Consider the following 18,148-nt stretch of genomic DNA (forward strand, 5'->3'; position numbering starts at 1 on the left):
TTACAGGATGCTCTGCACTTCACTGCTGCACTTTGGGCTGCACTAGCAGCTGCCATGCAGTTCAGCATAGACTCAAGGCCAGTGAGCCTGGTATGATTGTCAGCATCCTCGGTCAAATAAAAAAGAAAGCTTTCACTCAGGGATCCTGTCACAGTGGATCAAGGGCAGCTTCTGAGACCAGCCCAGGTGCTTGGATACAGTCAGTCAGCTGTCTGGAATTGTGAGAGTCAGGATGCTCTCCTCATAAAGGGTGAGGAGCCAAATGGAGAGAAGCCCACCTTGATGTTTTCTGCCCCAATGTGGAAAGAGACTGGCAGAAAGGGAGATAGAAATGAGTGGGAGAGCTGTTACTTTTGGTGCAGATGGGTAGGTGTGCTTTGTGTGTGAGTGAGTGAGTGAATGAGTAGGCAGTGCCAAGGGCATGCAGGGTTAGTGATGCTGAGGGTTGGGTGGGTGACAGTGAGTGAGGGAAGATGTTGCAGGCAATAGAGAGTAGGAGACTATGGTGGGAGGTGGGTATAGTAGCAGATATAGAGTGTAATGTAAGAGAGGGAAGGCTTACACTGGCAGCTGTCGAGAAGGAAAGTGGCCTTCATCCTACAGTACTGTCCATTCCTCCAGATGGCTGAGACTGCACTGCACTGACTAAGGTGTCATGGCTTTTGCTGCTAGTCCTAGTGGAGGACGATGTCCCACTTGTGTAATACCCCATCCAGTAAGACCCCTAGTCCCTTCCCAAAATGGTAGGGCTCTAAATTTCCATTATCTGCCACATCTTGAGTAAATGTCATAAACACTGCATGGCAGTGCTGGACTAACTCTGTTTGTCTGGGTGTACAATGGGCCATTAAAGATGGTGGCAGCACCAGGAATACTAGTCAATTCCAGTATATTATCAGCAAGTTTCTCCAGGAATGGCCCATTGTAAGATGGGGCTGGAATCGGACCTGAAAGATGCCATAGTAGTCATGTAGGTAGTTAATAAAGCGAGTTTGGTAAGATGCAAACAAGCAAATGGGTAACAAGCAAATCCATTAGACCTCAGGGTGAAAAACCCTCCCAAAGCCTTGACATAACTGGCACTGAGCCCAAAAGATCTTAAGCTCCAGTCCATCAGTACAGGTCAGGATAGTGTGTGATACAGGGGAAATCTTACAGGACGTACTGTCTCTTTGAGCAGGTGGATGTCTATCTTTCTTGCATGAATTATTTCTTTGAAACTTTCTGGAGTTTTCAATCTTTTTCTCCATGGAAGAGAGAAAGCGAGAGAGAGAGAGAGAGAGAGAGACAGCCTGCAGGCTCTGGATGTGTAAATACACTTTCTGCTACATTTGGCACTTACAGCTTTTGTTACACTCTGCAGATCAACCAATCAAAAAGCTGCTGCTGGGTCGAATTTCTTCAACACATAAGATTCTTGTTTCCATTTAGGCTTGACTTATCCCTTTATCACTTGCAAAACAGTGTACTACACTGTTTAACTTCGGTAAGGCCACATTTGGAGTACTGCGTACAGTTCTGGTCACCCTGCTCGAGGAAGGATATTCTTAAACTGAAAAGAGTACAATGAAGCTTTACAAGGATGTTACCAAGATTGGAGGCTTTGAGTTATAAGGAGAGGCTGGATAGGCTGAGACCTTTTTCACTGGAGTGTAGGAGACTGACAGGTGACCTTACAGAAATTTATAGAATCATAGCTAGGGTGAACAGCCAAGATCTTTTCCCCAGGGTAAGGGAGTCCAAAGCCAGAGGGCTTGGGATTAAGATGCAAGAAGAAAGACTTAAAAGAGACCCAAAGGTCAATTTTTTCAAGCAGAGCTTGATGCATTTACAGAACAAGCTGCCAAAGAAAGTTGTAGAGGTGTGTAAAATTTAAAAATTTAAAATACTTTTGGACACACAGCTAGGGTGGCTCAGTGGTTAGCACTGCTGCCTCACAGCACCAGGGGCCCAGGCTCAATTCCACTCTTAGGTGAGTGTCTGTGTGGAGTTTGCACATTCTCCCTGTGTCTGCGTGTGCTTCCTCCCAAATGAGTGCAGGTTAGGTGGATTTGCGTACTAAATAACCCATAGTGCTCAGGGATGTGTGGGTTAGTCATGGGGATGCAGGGTAAGGGGGCAGGTCTGGCTGTGATGCTCTTTGGAGGGTTGGTATGGGCTGAATGGCCTGCTTCCAGAGGGTAGGGATTCCATGATTATGCACGATCCTTATGGAAATTGAGGCATATGAAATGAAACAGATAAGTGGAATGGTTATGTGCAGAAACTGGGGAGGATGGATAAATAGAATGCTTTTTAGGATGATGGAGAGTGCCTCAGGATCTGCTTTGAGGCCTCTTTACTTTAATATCATTTATATAAATAATTTAGACAAATTATTCTGCTGCTGTGCATGTGATTTGACTAGGAAATGTTTAACTCATTCAAAACTCATATTTACACAAGTCAGAAGAACACCCTTTGCCTTTTCTGGAAGATTTAAGACTATTGTATCAGAGTAATGCTTAGAGATGTTGGCACAAGGAGCACCTATCAAGAATTGTGTATCAGCTTTCATAGTTTCTGCCTTTTCACATTTTAATAAGTAGATAATAATTATTCTGGTTTATGTGTGTGTAGTTGGACCTGTACCCATCCTGGCAATTAGGGAATGTTCCACCACACTCCTGACTTTTGCCTTGTCGATGATGAGCTGGCTTTAGAGTGTCAGTAGGTGAGTTACTCACTGAAAGATTCTGAGGCTCTGACCTGCTCTTGTTGCCACTGTATTTACATGGTGAGTCCAGTTCAGGTTCTGGTCCCAGGATGTTGACATTAGAGGATTGAGTGTCACAGGATGATGGTTAGACCTTACTGTCAGATGTGAATACTACTTATCACTTGTCAGCCCAAGTCCAGATCTTGCTGTATCTGGACATAGACTTCTTCTGTTTGTGAGAACTCACGAACAATGCTGAACATTGTGCAATCTTTGGTGAACGTCCCCAATTCTGACCTTATGATGGAGGCAAGGTCATTGATGAAGCAACTGACGATTGATGGGCCAAGAACCCTACACTGAGGAACACCTGCATAGACGTCCTGGAGCTGAGATTTCTGACTTCCAATACCACGACTATCTTCTTTTGTCCCAGTATATGACTCCAACCAGTCGGAAGATAATCCCCCAATTCCCATTGACTCGGGTTTTGTTGGGTTCCTCAATGCCACACTCTGTTAAATGGAGCTTTTCACTTCACTTCTAGAATTCAGCTTTTTGTCCATGTTTGAACCAAGGCTGTAGTGAGGTCATGAGCTGAGTGGGCCTGGAGGAACCCAAACTGAGTGCCAGTAAACATGTTCTTGAGAAGCAAGTGCTGCTTGACAGCACTGTTGATGACACCTTCCATCTCTTTACTGATGATCAAGAGCAGACTGATGGATGGCAATTGGCTGAGTTTAGTCCAACTCCTAACTCAAGGGCTATGGATACCTCATGAGATTATGCCATACCTGTGAACAAGAACTGTTATGGTGACAATTTTCTACTAGAGACAGACTATTTCTTTAGGTTTCTGAACACTCGACAACTACCTGATACATCAACTGATATTATCGATGGTATTCTGCGGCGTCACAAGAAATTCTCTAAGTCACTTTTCCTCAGTACCTGGGCAAGGAATTTCAAGACATAGGTCCAAAGTGAGGCATTAATTATTTTACATCATTACATTATCTTTAATCAAATGGTCTTATGGAGCAAATTGTTCATATTGTCAAGTCTTTGATTATAATTTGCCCAGGAAATGAAGCAGGATTTCCTGGTCGCATTGCTACAACGGTAAGAATGACATCATCATGTATAAGTCTCCAGAGCTCTCAACTGTCTCCACTGAGCCACAACTCTCCTCGGCCGAGCCTATACTTAATTCTTCCAGACCATTTCCTAGTCAAGTTTTCAAATACATGAGATGAGTCATCGGTAATGAATTGCCAAGAACAACCATAGGATAAGAGGTTTGGGTGTACACCCAATAGAGTGATTGTAGGCTCCAGCTGAAATAGCTAAGGGTTTTTGAGATCCATGAACGTATGAAGTGGTGACACTGAATGAAACAATATTAAACAGAAAACAACATCACATCAGCAAGATGGCCACGTGTGCAACACCCAGTAATCCTATCACAAGTAGAGAATATTCAAAGTTTAGATCAAAATATGGCTTTCAGTAGATCATGGTGGAGACAGTCAGTATGATAGCATTGTACATATGGGCACCACAGCTTTGAGACAAAGCCATTGTGATTAAATCAGAAATTTCCAAGAAACTTCACCATGACCAGATTGGGTTGTATAATCAAACTACTTGTCTGTTTCAGAAACTCATAAACATGGAAATTCCCTGAAGATATTTTCTAATCACTCTGTTTAGAAGCAAGTGGAATTTGAAGCTGGGCCTTTTGGCTCAAAGATAGAGACACTATCATGGCACCATAAGAGCTCCTGATGCTGCAGTGTTGAATTGTTCAGTATTTGATTGCATGTGCCTGGTCTCTGCTTTCTGTGTGTCATAAATTAAGGCTGGGTGTGGTCACTTAGTGAGAGAGATTGAATTGAAAATAGCTGCAGCAACATGGGAGTAAACATTTTAACGTATTCTAAATTAAACTCTGCTGAACACATAAGTAGTATACCAACTCTGCCTATCTCTGAGGCATAAAAACACAACACTCATAATTCATGAAATGTTTGCTGTAATGTACATGCTGCAATGAAATCCTTCCTATTACCTGCCTATTCAGGAAAAATGTAATCTTGACTTTAAAAGAAGGGTGGTATTGTATAACTTTAAATTGGTTTGTCCATAATATGTATGCGTCATCAGACAGGATATGATGTCATTGTCACATGACATCAATACTTGGAATAATGATATTTTCAGTTGCCCGATTTAGTTAAGTATTAAGTCCTCTCCAGAAAAGTGTATGAAAATCTGTAATCTTTGAACCAATACTTCCTAATGCAGTTTGAAGTCTCTGTAGTTCCTAAACACAACTATTAGATTAGGTTACTTACAGTGTGGAAACAGGCCCTGTGGCCCAACAAGTCCACACCGACCCGCCGAAGCGCAACCCACCCAGACCCATTCCCCTACATTTACCCCTTTACCTAACACTACGGGCAATTTAGCATGGTCAATTCACCTAACCTGCACATTTTTGGACTGTGGGAGGAAACCGGAGCACACCCACGCAGACACGGGGAGAATGTGCAAACTTCACACAGTCGCCTGAGGCAGGAATTTAACCTGGGCCTATGGCACTGTGAGGCTACAGTGCTAACCACTGTGCCACCGTGCTGCCCACTCCAATTCTATCTCACTCCAGTCTTCTCTTTTCAATTTCTTTGAAACTTACAATCTTAATCACACTGCTCATTACCTCATTTAATATCGCTTTCAATTCTTGCTTGATGTTCAGTCTCCACTGTAATGATGTCTGGAATATTTTGACATGCAAACAGAGATTGATTATATTGTTTGCAAATACACTGGGCTTGACATTAGCAGTGTTGGCATTAAGGAGTTTGAGAGAGATGAGGAACTCTGTATTGGGCAACATTTTAGGAAGGCTGGAGACATGGACGCCCTGCTGATCTTAAAGGCAGGATCTTCTAAATAAATCTATGCAATATTTCTCTTGACAGCTAACCAGGGCAACTGCCTGGTCAGTTGGTGGGACCTACAGCTCAGAATCCATGGAAATAAAGTAGGCATCCATAATCAGATAATTATCATGGCTGGTGTGCCACACACACTGTACTATTTGGGAATCATGCCTCTTGATTTCTTTTCCACAGACTACTGATTCCCGACATGTATCCTGCTGGGAACAGATCGCAGACTGTGTGCTCTGCTGTACATAATAATAGATAATATGCCCGAGGTCAAAAGTAGAATTCGACATACAGGTACACACCAGGAACCTCATCACATGCTTACTTCATGCTGCCTCTGAAAACATACTTCCAGACAGGAGTTAAGAGAATTAGCCTGCGGTGTTACAAACAAACTTCCAAATATTTCAAGCTTGAAGTGAAGCCAGAACTTCTTGTTAATGAGACAGCAGTGTATGTATTGAAGCACACTGTAATTTGGAAAACCTAAATAAACTGACCAATGGTTTTCAACATTGAAGAACTTTCTGGAAGGGTGATGCCTGGTTTGTGTTTCCTTCAAGACTTCAAAAGCCATCTCATCAAACTGCATTGGGAAGTATTAGCTCAAAGATTTTCATACACTTTTCTGGAGAGGACTTAGTACTTAACTAAATTGGGCAACTGAAAATATCATTATTCCAAGTATTGATGTCATGTGACAATGACATCATATCCTGTTTGATAATGCTTACATATTATGGACAAACCAATTTAAAGTTATACAATACCACCCTTCTTTTAAAGTCAAGATTACATTTTTCCTGAATAGGCAGGTAATAGGAAGGATTTCATTGCAGCATGTACATTACAGCAAACATTTCATGAATTATGAGTGTTGTGTTTTTATGCCTCAGAGATAGGCAGAGTTGGTATACTACTTATGTGTTCAGCAGAGTTTAATTTAGAATACGTTAAAATGTTTACTCCCATGTTGCTGCAGCTATTTTCAATTCAATCTCTCTCACTAAGTGACCACAGGGGTGTGTTGGCTCAGGATTTAGCCTCTGATAAGCTTGAAAAATTGGTAGCTGATGGCTGAATGCAATAGCCGAGGAGAATGTAAAGATACAGTAATTCAAAAAGATGTAGGATTCTGGTGAATAAGGTAAATGATTTTGAAATCAGTGTACTGGGGTGATGGGCTGGGAAAGATGAATGAAGGCAGCATAATAGGTGAGCAGGATTTAGTGTGGGTTGGGGAAAGGATGATAATATTTTGAATGAATAGGAAGAAAATCAAGAGTGGGCTGACTGCCAACTTGAAAGAAAATGTGCTGACAATGTAAGAGACACTTGTTGGGAGTAAGTGAGTCACTTCATGAAACAAAACACAATGCACAAGAAATATTAGAATTGTGGCACAAGCATTTTGCACTAACTATTATGACCTAACAATGAGTAGAAGAATATGATTTGTTTGGACTGTTAGGCTGAGTGGTTTATTTCTGTGCCTTATGTCCTGTGTAATTTTAAACAAGAGAGAGAACAATTAAAGAATCAAGCCTCGAGGAGACGGAGACAACAATGCAGATGTTTGCATCAGTAGATGTGTGATGAGAGTGGAGTGCGGATGAGAAAGGCCGCTTCGGTGGTGAACAATACTCTGGCTTTGTAATCTGAATTAGAGTTCAATGTGATTGAGTTTAAGAGTTCATTAGAGACTGGTTAAAATATGACCAAATAAACTGAAATCTGCAGGTGAGATGAGAGCAACTGGCCTTGACATTGAAAGGCATTAAATAGAGTATGGCATTAAGTAGCCTGAGCAAAATTGGTGTCAGTGGGAATCACGGTGAAAATGCTCCACTGGTTGAAATCACATTGAGTATTAAGGCAAGGAGTTGCCATTGTTTGAAGCCAATTACTCAGACCCAGGTCCCTGAATGAATTCCTCAGAGTAGACCATAGCGTCAACCATCTTTAGTCTTTCATCAATGACATTCCTTCCCTCATAAGGTGGGAAGTGGATGTTCACTGATGATAGTACTGTGTGTAATAGTATTTGCAACTCCTCAAACACTGAAACAATCCTTCTGTAAGACCTGGATGACATTCAGACTCAGGTTGACAAGTGGCAAGTAAGGTCCACGGTACACAAGTATGAGGCAATGACAATTTCCAACAAGAGAAATGTAACCATCTTCCCTCCACATTTAATGGCATTATGATTACCGAAACCCCTGCAATCAACATTATGAGAGTTACAACTGAACTGGCCCATCTCGGTGTATACAGCAGCCACAAAGTCTGTATACTATGTGACAAGAAATTCATCTCCACAAGAAGAGTCATATCAGACTGAAAACATTAACTCTGTTTCTTTCCCCACGGATGAGATGGGACCAGTTAAGTTTCTCCAGCACTTTGTTTTTATTTCAGATTTTCAGCATCTGCAGTATTTAAATTTTATTAAAGGTAGCAGGACAAGTGGAAGGAAAATTTAATGGTTTATTTTATCTTGAGCTTGATTAATATATGCATAGACAACAAAAACAAGGAGACTAGGCTGAACCTGTATAAGGCATATGTTAGACATTGGCTAAGATAATGTCCATACTTCTGGGTGTCACACTTTAAGAAGGATGTGAGTGCTTTGGAGAGACTACAGAAAATTATCCAGGGATGGGAAACTTCATCTGAAGATAATTTGAAGAATTTGGGACTGTTCTTCAAGAAAGAAAAAGACTAAGAGGTTATCTGTTTGAAGCTTTCAAAATCATGAGGAGGCTGGATAGAGTAGATAGGAAAAACTGTTTCTACTCATAAAACAATCAAGGTTTAGAGAGTACAGATTTAAAATGATTTGCAAAAGAAGAAAACATGATACGAGTAAAACATTTTCATGCAAAGATTAGTTTGGATGTGGAATGTACTGCCAGATGTGTGATGGAGGCAGGTTCAATTAATGCATGATTATCTAAGCAGAAACAAAGTGCAGAGTTTCAGGGAAAAGGCAGGAGACTGGCACTAAATTATGATGCTCACTTAGAGAGCTGGTTTAGGTGTTATGGGCTGAATGGCCATTTCTGTACTTAAACAGCTCTGTAATTCTGTGAAAAGCTAATAATGCAACACACACAAACACATTACAAATTAGATGCGAGTCCCAAAACAAAGTTAAAAGATGTACAGATCACTCACTGTGGGTCATTCATGAAGAGTAAATGGTGCAATGCTAATAGATGAATTGTCGATTTTCAGACTCTAGGTTTGGTCAGTTAATTGAAATCCTTTTGGTGGCTGGCTGGCAGCACGCTGAGGAGGAGAAGCCTTCTTTCGTCCTGTTTCCTTTTGACCGGCTTGCTGTCTAGCTGGTTTCTAGTACTCTGAGCAAGAGTCCATGACCTGCATCTTGATTCTTTGACCAATGCCAGAACCCAGGTTAGTACACATGGGTTTCCCAGCTCACTGATGAACACCTCAGCTCAATAGCACAGCTTTTTCAATTAGCATACACAGACCAGGGTTGAATTTGCTTTTAACTCCTGTTCTTGTATATTCTTGAAAGATGAAGGCATAAAATATGTCTCTCACCAAGACTGTTTTCTTTTCTCCAATCATGTTCACAGTCTGAGATAACTTACAAAAGATTACACTTCAGTTTGTACTGAATGTTCTCTATTTTAAGTTGATTCCCTTAGAAACATCGAGGAGAAAGTGAGGTCTGCAGATGCTGGAGATCAGAGCTGAAAATGTGTTACTGGAAAAGCGCAGCAGGTCTGGCAGCATCCAGGGAACAGGAGAATGGACATTTCGGGCATAAGCCCTTCCTGAAGAAGGGCTTATGCCCAAAACGTCGATTCTCCTGTTCCCTGGATGCTGCTTGACCTGCTGCGCTTTTCCAGTAACACATTTTCAGCTCCCTTAGAATCATCACTGAATTTACATTCATATTCATGTTTTGGCTGCATGCCCCTTTATTTAAAAATGCACATGTTGTAACTAAATCATCAATATATCTAAATGTAATCCAGGATTATGATTCATCAGCATTTCAAAAGCAATAGAGGATGGGAAATCCACATGCATTAATTAGGTGTGCAGTTTTAGCTAGAGTGACAGAAATATTTTGCATTTACATAGTACCTTCATGATTTCAGGATATCCTTTAAAGTCAATTAAGGACTTTGAATTGTAGTCATTGTTGTCAAGTTCAAGACAGAGCAGGTAATTTGCAAACAGAAATGTCCCATAATTAGCAAATCAATAATCACAGGATGAATAGTTTAAGGATACATCTTTAGGAATAAAATATTGGACAGGACCGCTGCTCTTCTTTCAATATTTAATTTATACACTAAATGTCTTTGGTTAAATGTCTCTGAAATGTGGTCCCTCGAATAGTGCAGCACTCCTTCACTGTTACACTGAAATTACAGAAACTATTTTGAGTTCAAATACACAACCTTCTAAGAATGCTATTGAACAACTGCTCCTTCACAGCATCACATTCTTGTTAGTGGCAGAGATTATCCTTCTCGACAATTCTACATGCCAGATAACCTGGAAGCTAGAAAAACAATGGCCCAGATCTTCTGAGATTGGTTAGTCCTATCTGCAGCACAGAAAGTTGTGCATGAGGACCCTACAGAACTCTGACATAGCAGACTCGAAGGGAATTGCCTGGGAAATTGAAGATTCTGTTGAGCAATTCCCCTACACCTGGAGCTGTCCAAGATTGTCCACTTTAAATCAATAATTCTGTAGCTTCTTCTGCAGTTAAGTAAATAGGTATCAAGTATAGTTTATTACATAACTATTGTTGTTCGTTCTTTAAGTAAAATTAAGTTATTAGTTGAAATGCAAATAGAAATATTTAAAGTAACGAAGGATAAATGTTCTGTATGAATGTGAAAAATAATAAATTCACTTTTTGAAGTGAAAGGATTGAAAACTCAAAGGCAGATTCTACACGTGGATATCTGGTCTTTGCTCCCACAGCTTGACAGAGCACACACAGGTCCTGAAAGTGTGCAGAGGTTCCTCTGTTTAACTTTTACCACAGTGCAGATTATGTAACCTGGTTCAGAACAGCAGTCCTTTTTCTTCCTGTCGAGAAGCAGTTTCTATTTCAAGAAGCCTCGCCAATAGTTCTTAGATGATTTGTCTCAGAAAAGCTGCATCCGGCCAGCTCTACCAAAATAAAACAACATAACTGCAAATGTAATCTTTGATGAATCATTGGTCCCAAAACTATGTCAGTAATGTGGAATTCCTAGTCATGTTCCTCCCATCTCTTTTTCAACATGATAGCTGCTTTTAAGTCACCCTTTGAGGGGGTTCAATGGACACTCCTGGAAACCCTGAATTAATCAATGCGATTGACCCTGTTAAGATAACACAGTTTACATGTCTATTGTTAAATCCATGGAGAAGTCATGTGGATTTTGGGAGCCATTTTCTTAGACTAATTTTAAAGATAGCTTAGCTTTCTTTTCAAATATGTAATTTTATAAATATCAGTCATTTGGTGGGACAGACCTTGGTGTTGCTGAAAACAATTATACATTTCATCAAAGTTTTTTTCAAATTTATATGCTTCTTGACAATTCATGAGAATATCTATTCAAAGCGCAGAGAGTGCTGATTGGCTGGAGAATAAACTCTGATTGGTAGAGGAATTACCATGGAGAGTGCACCAACTAATAATGATTGTACAAAAGAAAACCCATAAAACTGTGGATACTGGAAATCAGAAACAAAAACAAAATTTAATAGAAAAGCTTAGCCCATCTGGCAGCATCTGTGGAGAGAAAGCATAGTTAATGTTATGGGTTGAGTGGCCTTTCCTCAGAAATGAACTTCTAGTTCTGAAGAAAGGTCATTGGACCTGTACTGTTAATACTATTTTCTCACCAATGATAATTATAAGTTACCTGTCAGTCTTTGTTTAAATTTTAAAGTGGGCAGTTTAACTTCATTATTACAATGATAAATTTGTGACAGTTTTCAAGCTTTCTGTTGTTTGTTGACTCCATTTTAAATTACAAGGAATATAGAAATCTCAAAAGTGCCGTTCAGTGTGTCCATTGTTAATCCATCACTGCAGCACCAGAGTGCAGCTCTTCCCTAATAGCACTACTCAGACTGAAAACCTGCTGTGTGGGAATAACAGGTACATACCGACAACTGCTTTGTTAAAATCACAATGTACCAAATCAAGGAATGTTCCTACCTTTCTCCCCAGCACATGTACAGAGTGAAAGTTTGAGAGATTCACACTTCTACACCATTTTTGTTCTTCATCACACAGTTAGCTAGACTGTGTAGCATCAATATCACAGACATGCATTTATCAAGTTTTGGTTACAGTGTAATGATGAAGGTGCATGTCTGCTGTAATATTCTCCACAATTATTTTCACAATAGCAATGAAAACATATGGCAACTAAAGTTCTGGCATTGTGCCAAATCTAGTGAGCATTTGGGGAAATACTAAAAAAATTAAAATCTTCAAGCATTAAACTGTTGTTCATTACTGTTTCTCATGAATTGATCTGCTAAATGTCCTTTAATGTTCTTCCAATAAAAAAAAAGAACTGGAGTAGAATAGAGAAAACTGTAAAGAGGACTTTGCATCACTGATTGGATGGCCTTCACAGTGCACCATACTCCAGCTGAACTGCCTTCATGGCAGAATCGTTCAGCACAATAGGTCATTGTGGCAAAATCCTGAAATAGTAAAGGCAACATTTGAAAACAGCAGGCTCTCAGAATATTTCAATCTTTGAAATGGATTTAGATATAATTTCATTTAACAAAAATTGCATTATTATGGAAAGAACATGGTAAAGCCTTTCAGATTACTTATTTAAACACAATGAAAATGAGGGATAATTTTTTGTCTGTTGTCTGTAAGTTCTGTGGGCTCAGCTCCAACAGATTCCAGTTTCATCAAATTTCAAACCAATATTCTTCATACAGCAGCTTTTGCAACTGGATTGGGTTACTATGCTATATGTAAATATCAGCTTCAATGTTTATTCTTCAAAGTACACCTTGGTCTTCTAACATGAGTAACTGGCATATTGCTGTTTCACTATGATCATTGCTATGGTTGTTTTGATATTTTTGGACACATTTTTTCCTTTTAGGAGCAGAAACAGTGGACTGGTTGTTGACTTGTTGCGCCACATCATGAATGCTCCTTTCACAGCCAACAAATTCTGGAGTACAATATGTTCTTTAGGTTTTACTATTACGTTATCTCTCATAACAGGAGCCCTGAGACTGCGTTCTTACTGAAAGCAAATACCAAAATATTTAAGTATGAAGTAACTAAATAACAAACATATCAGGCACATTGCAATAGTCTGAACTCAGGCTAGTTGATGAATTTGACTTTCCGGGTGGATTAGTTTGGATGGAGATGAAGGGTGTTACTGGGGATGAGGGTGACGTAAGTACTGGGAGTAGTCTACAGCCCTCCAAATAGTAATTACAATATTCACCGCAAACATATCAGAAGAAATATTGGATGCTTGTGATCAAGGAACAGCAATAATCAAAGGTGGCTTTAACCTATGCACAAAAGGTGAAAGTCAAATTGGATGAGCAATATATGGTATTCTTTTCAAGTAGTTTCTTAGAGAAACATGTTTTAGAACCAACCAGGGAGCAGGTAATATTAGACTTAGAAATGTGCAATGAGACAGGATTAAATGATGACCTCAGAGTTAGGGTACCCACATGTAGCAGTGACCACAATATGATTGCATTTTACACAGAGTTTGAAAGGGAGAAGATCAAAAATAAGACTAGTATTTTAAACTAAACTAGGTGGAACTATGTAGCCATGAAAGCTGAGTTAACTAGGCTAGTGGAAAAGTCAATAAAGTAAAAGGGCTGACTCTTATCAGAAATTAGCTGCACAGTGGCTCAGTGGTTAGCACTGCTGCCTCACAGCACCAGGGTCCCAGGTTCGATTCCAGCCTCAGGGAACTGTATGTGTGGAGTTTGCACGTTCTCTGCGTGGGTTTCCTCTGGGTGCTCCGGTTTCCTTCCACAGTCCAAAGATGTGCAGGTCAGGTGAATTGGCCATGCGAAATTGCCCATAGTACATTAGTCAGAGAGAAATGGGTCTGGGTGGGTTAATCTTTGGAGGGTCTGCATGGACTTGTTGGGCCGAAGGGCCTGTTTCCATACTGTAGGGAATCTAATCTAATATATGTTTTATCCCTATGATGCCCCACTGAATATATTCTCCCACTCACCATAGACAGAGATACCACTGCCAGAAGCTCCCAGGATTCATGATGCAGCACCATGTTTGAAGTCCATCTGCGCACCTGGTCAAGCTTTGGTAATGTGGAGTTGCCCTTAATTGTGTACATTGTGGGAAATGACCAGAAACCATCACCCCACAGGGCACAAATGTGACACAGCCAGTGACACTTCAACGTGTGAATGAGCAGTCGCACATTTCTTTCTGTTTAGAAACCAAGCCACATCCCATATTCACCTTCCTCCTCAGAAAGCTGCTCCTGCTTTCCCAGCTCTTCAGATTCCATCACATTCCCCCTCTGCCTGCTCTAGTTGTGCAGAGCACAACATGTCATTGATCTGCTGCATCAGATCAATTGCATGTACAGCTTGGATAGTATCGCGAAGCTGTTTTTTTTACAGATATTTCCTGAAATTGATCCACATCCTTGCACTATCACAGTGTCATTTGGGAACATTCTTTGTATTGGATTTTAATTGAAGCACTTTTCAAGTCTTATGGTTGAAAGTATTCTGCTGCATCTTGGGCATTGTTTGATTATTACACTTTCTGCACATTTTCATCATTTGGCATAGAACTTTAATGTGTTGTAGAATGCCAGACATTGCTTTGGTAAATGGGATAAACCACACTACAAGCATTAACTGGCGTAGTTTATTCACTTTATTTACTAATATTATTGTTGCTTTAGAGTCAAGAGCTTAAAAATGTTCATATCCTTATGCAATAGCTTCAAACTATCAACTATCTTTCAATAGTGCATCAATGTTGTGCCCTTTGAAACATTGAAATTTAGAAAATAGGAACAGGAATAGGCCATTCATCCCTTGAGCCTTCACAGCTGATCATCTAATTCAGTGCCTTGTTCCCACTTTCCCCCAAATGTCTTGATCCTTTTAGCCCTAAGAACTATGTGTAACTACTGCTTAAAAACATTCAATGTTTTGGCCTTAATTACTTTCTGTGACAGAGAAGGCCACAGGCTCACCGCTCTCTGAGTGAAGAAATTTCTTCTCATCTTAGTCCTAAATGACCTACCCCATATATTTAGACTGTGACCCCTGGTTCTCGATTCCTCGGTCATTGGGAATATCTGTTCTGTGTTTACTCTGTCTAGCCCTGTTAGAATTTGATCAGTTTCTATGAGATCCCCTCTTATTTTTCAAAACTCCAGTAAATATAGTCCTAACCAATCCAAACTCTCTCCATACATCAGTCCTGCTATCCCAGGAATCAGTCTGGTAAATCTTCATTCCACTCTCTCCATATTCAGAACATCCTTCTTCAAATAAGGAGACCAAAACTACACCCAGTACTGTAGATGTGGTCCCACCAAGGCCCTATACAATTACAACAAGATATCCCTGCTCCTGTACTCAAATGCTCTCACCATTTGCCTTCTTCACCCGATGAAGAGTCATACTGGACTCAAAATCTTAATTCCGGTTTTCTCATAGATGCTGCCAGACCTGCTGAGTTTCTCCAATACTTCTGCTTCTGGTGTACAAAGACAGCAGGTCTGTTTGCACCTTACTCTTTAAAAATCTATTGCCATTCAGATAATACTGCCTTCCTGTTTTTATTACCCAAGTCACTAGGACCTGGTGGCCTGCATCGAAGAGTTTTAAAGGAATTGGCTACAGAAATAGGTGATGCAATGGTCGGAATATTCCAGAACTTACTGGATTCTAGAGGGTTCCAATGGATTGAAAAAGCACAAATTTCAAGAAGGGAGAGACAGAAAGCAGGAAATGATAGGCCAGATATCTTAATACCTGCCATTGGGTAAATGTGATTAAGGAAGAGATGGCCGGACATTGAGAAAAACTTAACGCAATCAAACAGAGACAACATGTCTTTGTGAAAGGGAAAATTATGTTTGGCAAATCTGTGAAGGTTGGGATTTTCTGCTTTTTTTTTCAGTTGGAAAGCTGTGACAGGTGGAGAGCCACGAGGAGCAATCTTAGAGCTTCAATTGTTACTATCTATATTAATAACCTGAGGGGGAGGGGCACAGTATTATGTATCCAATGTTGCCGATGATAGGAAAATATATTGGAGGCATGTTGTGATGAGGACATAAAGAAACTGCAAGGGGATAGAGATAGGTTGACTGAATGGGCAAAAGGATGTCCTGAGTTGCCTGGTAGGCTTAAAAGCAGATAAATCTCCAGGGTAAGATGAAATCTACCCCAGGCTATTGCGTGAGGCAAGGGAGGAAATAGCTGAGACACTGACAATAATTTGAAATTCCTCTCTGGCCACAGTAGAGGTTCAGAGGACTGCAGGATAGCCAAATGGGACAATTATACAAGAAGGGAGAAAGGGATAATCCAGGAAATTTCTGGCTAGTCAGTCTAACCTCAGTGGTGAGGAAATTATTGTAAGTAATTCTGAGGGACAGAATTAATCTTCACTTTGAGAGGTGAGGATTAACCAAGATCAACCAAAATAATTTTGTTAATGGGTGTCATGTAAGTTTGCAGATGACACCAAAATTGGAGGTGCAGTGGACAGTGAAGAAGGGTACCTCAGAATACAAAGGGATTTTGATCAGATGGGCCAGTGGGCTGAGAAGAGGCAGATGGGGTTTAATTTAGATAAATGTGAGTGCTGCATTTTGGGAAAGCAAATCAGAGCAGGACTTATACACTCCTGGGGATTGTTGCTGAACAAAGAGACCTTGAAGTGCAGGTTCATAACTCCTTGAAAGTCGAATCACAGGTAGATAGGATAATGAAGAAGGTGCTTGGTATACTTTTCTTTACAGGTCAGAGTATTGAGTACAGGAGTTGGGGGGTCATGTTGTGGCTGTACAAGACATTTATTAGCCCACTGTTGGAATATTACGTGCAATTCTGGTCTCCTCCCTATCGGAAGGATGTTGTGAAACTTGAAAAGGTTCAGAAAAGATGTAGAAGGATATTGCCAGGGTTGGAGGATTTGAGCTATAGGGAGAGGTTGAATAGGTTGGGGCTGTTTTCCATGGAGCATCGGAGGCTGAGGGGTGATCTTATAGAGGCTTATAAAATCATGAGGGGCATGGATAGGATAAATAGACTAAGTTTTTTCCTTGGAGTGGGGGAGTCCAAAACTAGAGGGCATAAGTTTAGGATGAGAGAGGAAAGATATAAAAGACACTTGAGGGGCAAATTTTTCACGCAGAGGATAGTACGTGAATGGAATGAGCTGCCAGAGGAAGTGGTGGAAACTAGTACGATTACAACATTTAAAGGCATCTGGATGGGTATATGAATAGGAAGGGTTTAGGGGGATATGGGCTAGGTGCTGGCAGGTGAGACTAGATTGTCCGCATGGATAAGTTGGGCGAAAGGGTCTGTTTCCACACTGTAGGCATTCTATGATTCGAAATAAAGATGAGCTGGTCAGATAAGCTGATCAATAGTAAATGGAATTCAGTCTAGATAAATGCAAGCTGATGCACTGGGCAAGACAAACAAGGCAAGGGAATACATGATGAAAGGTAGGACCCTGGAAGCACCAAGGATCAGAGGGACTTTGGTGTGCATGTCCACTGTTTCCTTATAGTAGTTGGATTGGTAGATAAAGTGGTTAAGGAGATACATGGGATACTTGCTTTTATTAGCCAAGGCAAAAAGCTTAAGAGTAGAGAAAGTTAAGCTGAAAGTGTATAAAATATTGGTTAGGCCTCAGCTACAGTGTGCAGTTCTGGAATCCACATTATAGTACGAATAGGATTGCACAAGAGAAGATGCAAAGGAGATTTACCAAGATGTTAACTGGGCTGGAGAATTTTAATTATGAAGAGAGATTGGATAGACCAACGTTGTTTTCCTTGGAGCAGAGGAGACAAATTAGGGGCAGCATACACAGCGTAGATGGAAATAAATATTTCCCCTTTGTTGTGGGATCAATGATCAAGGGCTTAGATTTAAGGTAAGGGAAGGAGTAGAGAGAATGATTTTGAATGATGGGAATCTGGAACTCTCTGCCGGAAAGGGTGGTAGAGACCTTCATAACATTTTAGAATTGCTTAGATGTGCACTTGTGATGCCAAGGCTTACAAGGCCATGGGCCAAGTACTGGAGAATGGGATCAGAATATTTAGCTGCTTGTTTTTGACTGATGCAGACTTGAGCCAAAGGGCCTTTATCTATACTGTAGAACTCAAAGCCTCTATGACTGCATAGCTCATCAAAACTTAAAAGAAGGCATAGATACTTTTGATGAAAGCTTCTACAAAGT

Source organism: Chiloscyllium plagiosum, unplaced genomic scaffold, assembly GCF_037043375.1.
Source record: "Chiloscyllium plagiosum isolate Xiang-an unplaced genomic scaffold, Cpla_swu_hap1 HiC_scaffold_5, whole genome shotgun sequence".
In the NCBI taxonomy this organism is placed as follows: Eukaryota; Metazoa; Chordata; class Chondrichthyes; order Orectolobiformes; family Hemiscylliidae; genus Chiloscyllium; species Chiloscyllium plagiosum.